At 42.3% G+C, this 6,802-nt stretch overlaps 1 long non-coding RNA gene across 3 annotated transcripts in view; it reads left to right on the top strand.

Annotated features, from left to right (window-relative positions):
• The first annotated feature begins 29 nt into the window (after positions 1–29).
• The window catches only part of LOC131516301 (uncharacterized), a 50,445-nt gene continuing 43,672 nt past the window's right edge, over positions 30–6,802 (top strand). For 2 of the 3 annotated variants that reach the window (XR_009263977.1, XR_009263976.1), the window contains exons 1-2: positions 30–1,595; positions 1,748–1,864. This is a non-coding gene — a long non-coding RNA (uncharacterized LOC131516301). Of the gene's footprint in view, positions 1,596–1,747; positions 1,865–3,025; positions 4,861–6,802 lie in introns of those variants that run through there. The other variant, XR_009263978.1, reaches the window with a different exon arrangement.

Below are 6,802 nucleotides of genomic sequence, written 5' to 3'. Positions count from 1 at the left end.
GCGTGCCACGTGACCAGCCGACACCCCCCCCCCCCCCCCTTACGCCGCGATCCCGGAGGACCAGCTCCCTGCCCCTCCTCTCACAGGGCGGTGCGGCGGTGACGAAGACCGCCCCGCGGCCGCGCTCCGGCGACCTGGAGCTAGTAGGCGCGGGCGCCGGGTGGGAGGGTGGCGTGGGCGAGCGGGAAGGGACAGTCTCCCAGCCTGAAGCGCGAACGAGATGGGAGGTGGAGGACGTCCTGGGCCCAGAGAACTTCAGAAGCAGAAAAGCTGGAGGATGAAAACCACAGGTCGTGGTGATGTGAAATGCTGGGGGGCGGAAAGGGGCTGGAATTGGAGAGTCTGACTGGCTCTGCTTGACAGTTATCACGAGATCACAAAAATGTGATGTGTTTATGACTGGAAAAAATCTGTACTTTTCAGAGCGAGCTGGAGGCATCCCATTCCCCGCTTCTAGCGTGGGCTCTTGCCCTGATGCCCTGATGGTTGATAATCTCTTACTAATTGCCCCCAAATCCCCTCCCCCCCCCCCCCAAACAGTATATACTTACTGCAAGCATTTAGACATTGCTTAGACTTTGGGTGCAAGATTGGGAATACCCAGAGATAAAGACAGGCCCCTGCAGGGGCTTACATAGCAATCCCAAGAGTCAGCACTTTGTTTTGTGGACAATTGAAAATCATCCCAAAGACTTGGCCTTTTAGCAATCTCACGTTGAAATGGTTGCATGGATAAACTAGTTAAGGGGCCCTTTTTTATTGCAAGTGGAAGATAATGACAGCTTGAACAGCTGTACAGCAGAAAGAGGACTGTAGATCCAGGAAATAATGGGTATCCAGAATCGGAGGGGTAAATACAAGAGCAGCAGGTCAAAGTGTGATTTCAGGACTGAGCATGTGGGAAGGCACTCCTTTATGTGATATTCAACGTGTACCAAGGGAAAAGAGTCATTTACTTAAGTCACGGAATGAAGGAGCTGAACTCTGAATAAAGAGATTGTAAAAATTACTAATGAAAATACAAAGATTTTTCTTGAGAGAATATTTTAAACATATTATCCTCCAAGAAATACATCAATCAGAAAAGTAATGAACAACCATTAAAAACTTAAAGTCATAATCCATGTAAATGTTTAGAAACCAGATAGAGATAGCAGCAAAAATTAAAATTAAAGTTATTTAACAGTGTGAATTCTTTAAATTAATATATATACATTGCCATCAATTTTAACAGATTAATAACAAGAATAAAGACACAGATAATCTAGCATATGATATTTGGTTGGTTTTTTTCTATTTTTCCTTTTATTAAAGAGAGCTTGTTAAATGAATGAAACATAATTTAATTTCATATCTATAGCTTCTAATAAAATTAGTTTACATTATCAGAAAAAGAATTCACTATCAGACAATGTGTCCAGAATTTTGATTCATACACTCATCATTGTAGAAGCAGAGAGGAGGGAATGACTAAATTTTGCCTGGGGAAGTCTTTCACAAAGGACGTGACTTTCCAGCTGGCTCCTAAAGCAAGAGTTTGCCAACCAGGGAAGGGGAGCATGGGCAAAGCACAGAGGAGTGAAAAAAGATGGCATGTAGGTATACCTGCTTTTTGAAAGTTGTTATTAAGCCACTTTGCTTTTATGAAAAACCTCCATCACATCAGCACCTGTTTTGCCAAAGAAATCTGGAGGATTTTCGTTTTTACAAAAAAAAAAAAAAGGCAAAAAGTGAAAATAGTGTTCAGTGTTTGCTTTGCAGCAAGCCATTATAGAGGCAGTGTGTGCCCCAAGCAGAAAGAGTGGCCGTGTCAAGCCCCTTCCCTGGAAACTATGCTCAGCCGCCACACCTTTGAACCGTGTCTGTGAGCATCTGGGCTTTCTCTCCATTTATTTGGGGCCTCCATTAGCAAGATGTGTCCAAAGGTATCAGAAAAGCCTCAGAGAGATTATTTTTTTGGTCTGGGAATACTCAAATTAAAATTTTCCATATAAATTAAGGGTAATTGCTGCTGCTTTGCTTTACACTATTTTGATTTATGAAAGGTTTCATAGGAATGCTCTATTTTTTTTTAGTTTTTTTTAAATTAATTTATTTTTGAGAGAGAGAGAGAGAGAGAGAGGGAGCGGGGGAGGGGCAGAGAGGGAGAGAGAGAATCCCGAGAACACTCTGCACTGTCAGCACAGAGCCCGACGCAGGGCTCGAACTCACAAACCATGAGATCATGACCTGAGCCAAAACCAAGTGTTGTACACTTAACCAACTGAGCCACCCAGGCGCCCCAGGAATGCTCTACTTTTAGATAGTGGGGAACCTGTATTAAGGATAGGGCTTATGGGGATAGCAAAAGGAGATTTGCCATGATTATCTCACTTTTACCATACTCTCTTCTTGGAATGCCTTTCCCACCTCCCACTCACACTCCACCTACTTGAAGGTCTAAACTTACATTTTTACTATCCTGTAAATCTCTGACCTCTCAGACTTGGGTAAAATCCCATAACCCTTTGAGCTTATCTCCATTAGAGCACTTATGTCATAGTATTGTAATTGCTTGTCCATTTGTCTGTCTTCTCTGCTAGAGTAAAAGCTCCTTAAGCACAGGTTCTGTGTTCACTTCTGTATTCCTAGCCCCAGGCACAGTGTCTAGGACATAGCTCAATAAAGACTTGTTAAATGCACACCTACAGGGCTCTGAATATCTTTTCTACAGTTTCGCATCTACTTACCCTTCAGACCTTTGCCTAGACCAGACCAGCATGTATGCTGTGACTGGGGTACAAGTGTGCTGAGACAGTGATCCTCTCAATCCTTAGGGTGGCCAGGCAGAGCCTGGGGCAGCTAGGCATCCTAGCCAGTCACCTCCAGCTAAGAGCCATCTCCTATATGTGCTATGAGAAACTTTGAGAAGCACTCAGACATCACTTCCTTTTGGGTGCTTCTTTATGGCACTGTCACTTTATCTTCTTTACTTGTTTGTGTCCCCCACAAACCACATGCTGAGTGAATGGTATCTTTTTCACAGTGGTATCCTTACTGCCTTAGCCAGGATTCTGCATGTGGTTAAGTGCTCAACAAATATTTGTTGAAAGAATGAATAAATGAGGAAGCATTTGTATTAACATTTTAAAGATAGTCAGAATTTCAACGTGTAGACGAAAAGCAGTCCATGGAGAAGGGCTACAAATTTGAGAACTTCATCTATATTTGTTTGATTTAGGATCCAGAAGGTCCTAGAACAGTGTCTGGCTCACAGACACTTAATGAATATTTTTGAATGAAGAGAATGAACCTAGGCAGAGATCTCTAAAGAATCTGGAGTGCTATGGGGTGTGAGTAGTTCTGTTTGTCTAGACCCAATAGTGCATGAAGAAAAATACTGATAAAAATGTTAGTTTCCCCTTTACCATAGGCGCTATTTGATTAAGGCTCTTGCCTACTTTAAGCATACATCTAGGTCAGATAAACTCATGGGAAAACATTAGAAATCCTATCCAGGTTGGGGCAGCAGCCTCTGATGTTGGGATTTTTAGACCAAAAAAGGGCAAATTTATATAGTTAGGATCGTTATGTGGTGTTTAAGGCCTTTTCAGTAGGGACCCCTTTTCTTAAACTGCATCCTGCTCCAGGCAACCTGATGGCTTCTCTGGCCTAGGATTATCTTGGCTCCAGTCTGATCTCTTAGGCCTTTATGCCTAGAGCCTCAGTGGTTATAAATGCTCATGCTGGCCATAACCACAGACATAATCTGAAACCCCCTTTAGGGAGGTGGGGTACCAATGAAACCTTAAACTAGTTGTGTAAGTCCTTCAGAGAGAATCATTCAGACCCTTTGCCCACTGGAATTCCCCGGTTGGCCCTAAACTTTATCACTCATTTCCTTGCCTTCTTCCCATTCTCCTCCTGCCTGGGTCTATTCTCCTTTCTTGACTAATAGGCTATAGACTCCAAGAAACCTAGAGCGCAAACCCCTTCAACTTTCCTGTTCTTTGGCCATCTATTAACATTTGACTTCAGAAAACATTACTGGCATATTACTGTGAATCAGATTTCCAAAATGTCCAATATCACCGATGCTATGGGTAGACCTCTTTGTGGTAAGAGCACAGTTAAAATGTCTTACTTATGTTGGGAGTGCCTTTTGGATCTTTCTCTTGGATTTTTTTTTCCTTCCTGGGATTGATTATCCTTCTTTGAATTTTTCTGCCACAGAAAATGCCCTGGGGCTTCCTCCCACTTGGGAGAGAACTGGAGAGAGGAGTCAGGAGGTGTCCAGAAGAAGGGAGGAGTGGAACATGATGCAGGATGTAGGCTAGGCAGAAGGAATCCTGTGGCCCCAAGGTAGTAATGCCTAGCTCACCTGTGTAGAGTATTCATTCAAGATCTGGGTCAAGGCCCTGGCTACAGTGTTCCTTGGCCTGGAGTATCCTCAGCATGTCTCTTCTATAGGGACTTGGGTTATAACCACATTAGGCAGTTGGCCACAATTCAATGGTTTGAATATTCTGCTCCTGGCCTTATACTATCATGAATAAAGATCAAGCATTCATGAAATTCCAGAGAAAGATTCAACTCTTAACAAAGATCTTAGGGAGAGACACCACATTACTGAACTCAAATCAATATATGCTGTTTGGGGAAAAAAACAATATATAGTTTTCAAACATACAAACCTATGCATGGTTAGTACATACTATAGTGTATGTTTGAAATCTGATATACAAACAGTATATATTTACTGTTCGTAATGTATGTTTGGAAACTATTTAATCCTCTTTTGTAAATGTTTGCTTGAATTAAAACAACAGAACAACCCCGTTGGCACCCCCAAAGGGGATACAGAGATCTAGGGGAGAATTCTGGGAGGCATAAATGTTTAAAGAAATTTTTTTTAACGTTTATTTATTTTTGAGACAGAGAGAGACAGAGCATGAATGGGGGAGGGTCAGAGAGAGAGGGAGACACAGAATCTGAAACAGGCTCCAGTCTCTGAGCTGTCAGCACAGAGCCTGACACGGGACTTGAACTCATGGACTGTGAGATCATGACCTGAGCTGAAGTCGGCCACTTAACCGACTGAGCCACCCAGGCGCCCCCATAAATGTTTAGACCTAGATATGATCTTCGAAATTATCTAGGTTACTTCTCATTTAAGATAAAAGAACTGAGAACCAGCGAGGTAAAGTTGAAGTGCTATTCCTCAAGAACAAGAATAGGATGTTGTTCATAGTGAAACTTCCAGAACTTAGCACAGTGAATGTACATTGTAAGTGCTCAGTAAATTTTTGTCAGATGACAAAATCCATTCCTTGATACGCATAATACAGTGCTTTTCATACAGTAGGCACACCAGTAAATTTTTATATTGCAGTTACCCAACCAGCTGCAAATATAGCCAGAGAGTGGTAAGGCTGGAACCAGACCACAGATGTGTGGCCTTCCTAACTGGGACTCTCTCTACCCCACTGGATTGTGCCTCTGGAAATGCCTGCAGTCATCTAGTCTCCTGGGAATTGAATGCGGTTTAATCATGGAGTCCACTAAGCCTACATCTTGTTCTTAGCCCACTGCCTTATTCTAGAAAGGAACGATCATTGAATTTGAATGTGCATGGCAACTTTCAATTAACTTTAGAGCTAGAAAGAAGCAACGATGCAAATAATAAAGTCACTGTGTTCGGCCAATTTTTCTCTCCCTTGACAGCTGACTTCCTAAAGTTTGCTTAGGAAAACAATAAAATCCGTTAACCTTCCTTGAGTCCACATTAGGCAGATAGTGGGAGGAGGCCAGTGGAAGGATAAAGAATTGTTCAAATTCAACAAGTGAACACACAAGTAATTATGAGGTAATTAGAGCTCTATCCATGCAGTCAAAGGTCAAATAAACAGTGATCCTTCCAATTACTATGAGTGATAATACGTAATATAAGAATGCTTCAAAAATTAAAATGATTCTTCATGTTCTACGTGCAAAAGGTTAAACACTTACTATTCGTATCAGAGTTCTATTAGTTGTGAGGAAGAAAACTCCAACTAGCTCAACAGCAGGGAGTTAATCATCTTCACAAGCATCTAGACATAAGAAGGTGGCTATAGCCAAGGTCAAATAGGCTGTAATGTCTATTAGGAATCAAGGTTACCCTGTGGTCTCTCAGGACCCATCCAGACTCTCACCTCCACCCCTGCATCTGTTTCATTCTCCTTATCTCCCTAATTTATTCCCTCAGTATTCCAGTTTTCGGTTCTACAGAGACAGGATATGATTAGTCCCGCTAGGAAGAGATGTCATTCTTGATCATAACAGCTGTGGCTATTGGTAAGACATGGCAGTCATCTAACCCACAGATGATCAAAACTCCCACCTTTGAACAGATGCTAGTGAAGGAATAGATTCACTTAGAAGGGACTCTATGGGGAGGCAATGACAGTCATTACTTTATTATAAAAGCAATATATATTTATTTTTTTAAATTCAAAAAGCACAATATTGTATGTAGAAGGATGACTCTCAGTTCACAAACTCAGCTACACAGGAATTACAGTTTTCTTTTCCAGAATACCTCATGACCCAACCACCTGATCTGCTGGGTTCACCATCATCCTCCCCGATGTTTATACCCTTCCCAGGGCTTATTTCATACTTTTGAGCTCTTTTAAGTGCTAAGGGGCCACATAAAAGACAGAAAGATAGGGGCACCTGGGTGGCTCAGTCGGTTAAGCGTCCAACTTCGGCTCAGCTCATGATCTCACAGTTCGTGAGTTCAAGCCCCACATCAGGCTCTGTGCCAACAGCTGAGAGCCTG

Source organism: Neofelis nebulosa, chromosome 7 (assembly GCF_028018385.1).
Source record: "Neofelis nebulosa isolate mNeoNeb1 chromosome 7, mNeoNeb1.pri, whole genome shotgun sequence".
In the NCBI taxonomy this organism is placed as follows: Eukaryota; Metazoa; Chordata; class Mammalia; order Carnivora; family Felidae; genus Neofelis; species Neofelis nebulosa.
This window is presented reverse-complemented; position numbering and strand designations above follow the sequence as displayed.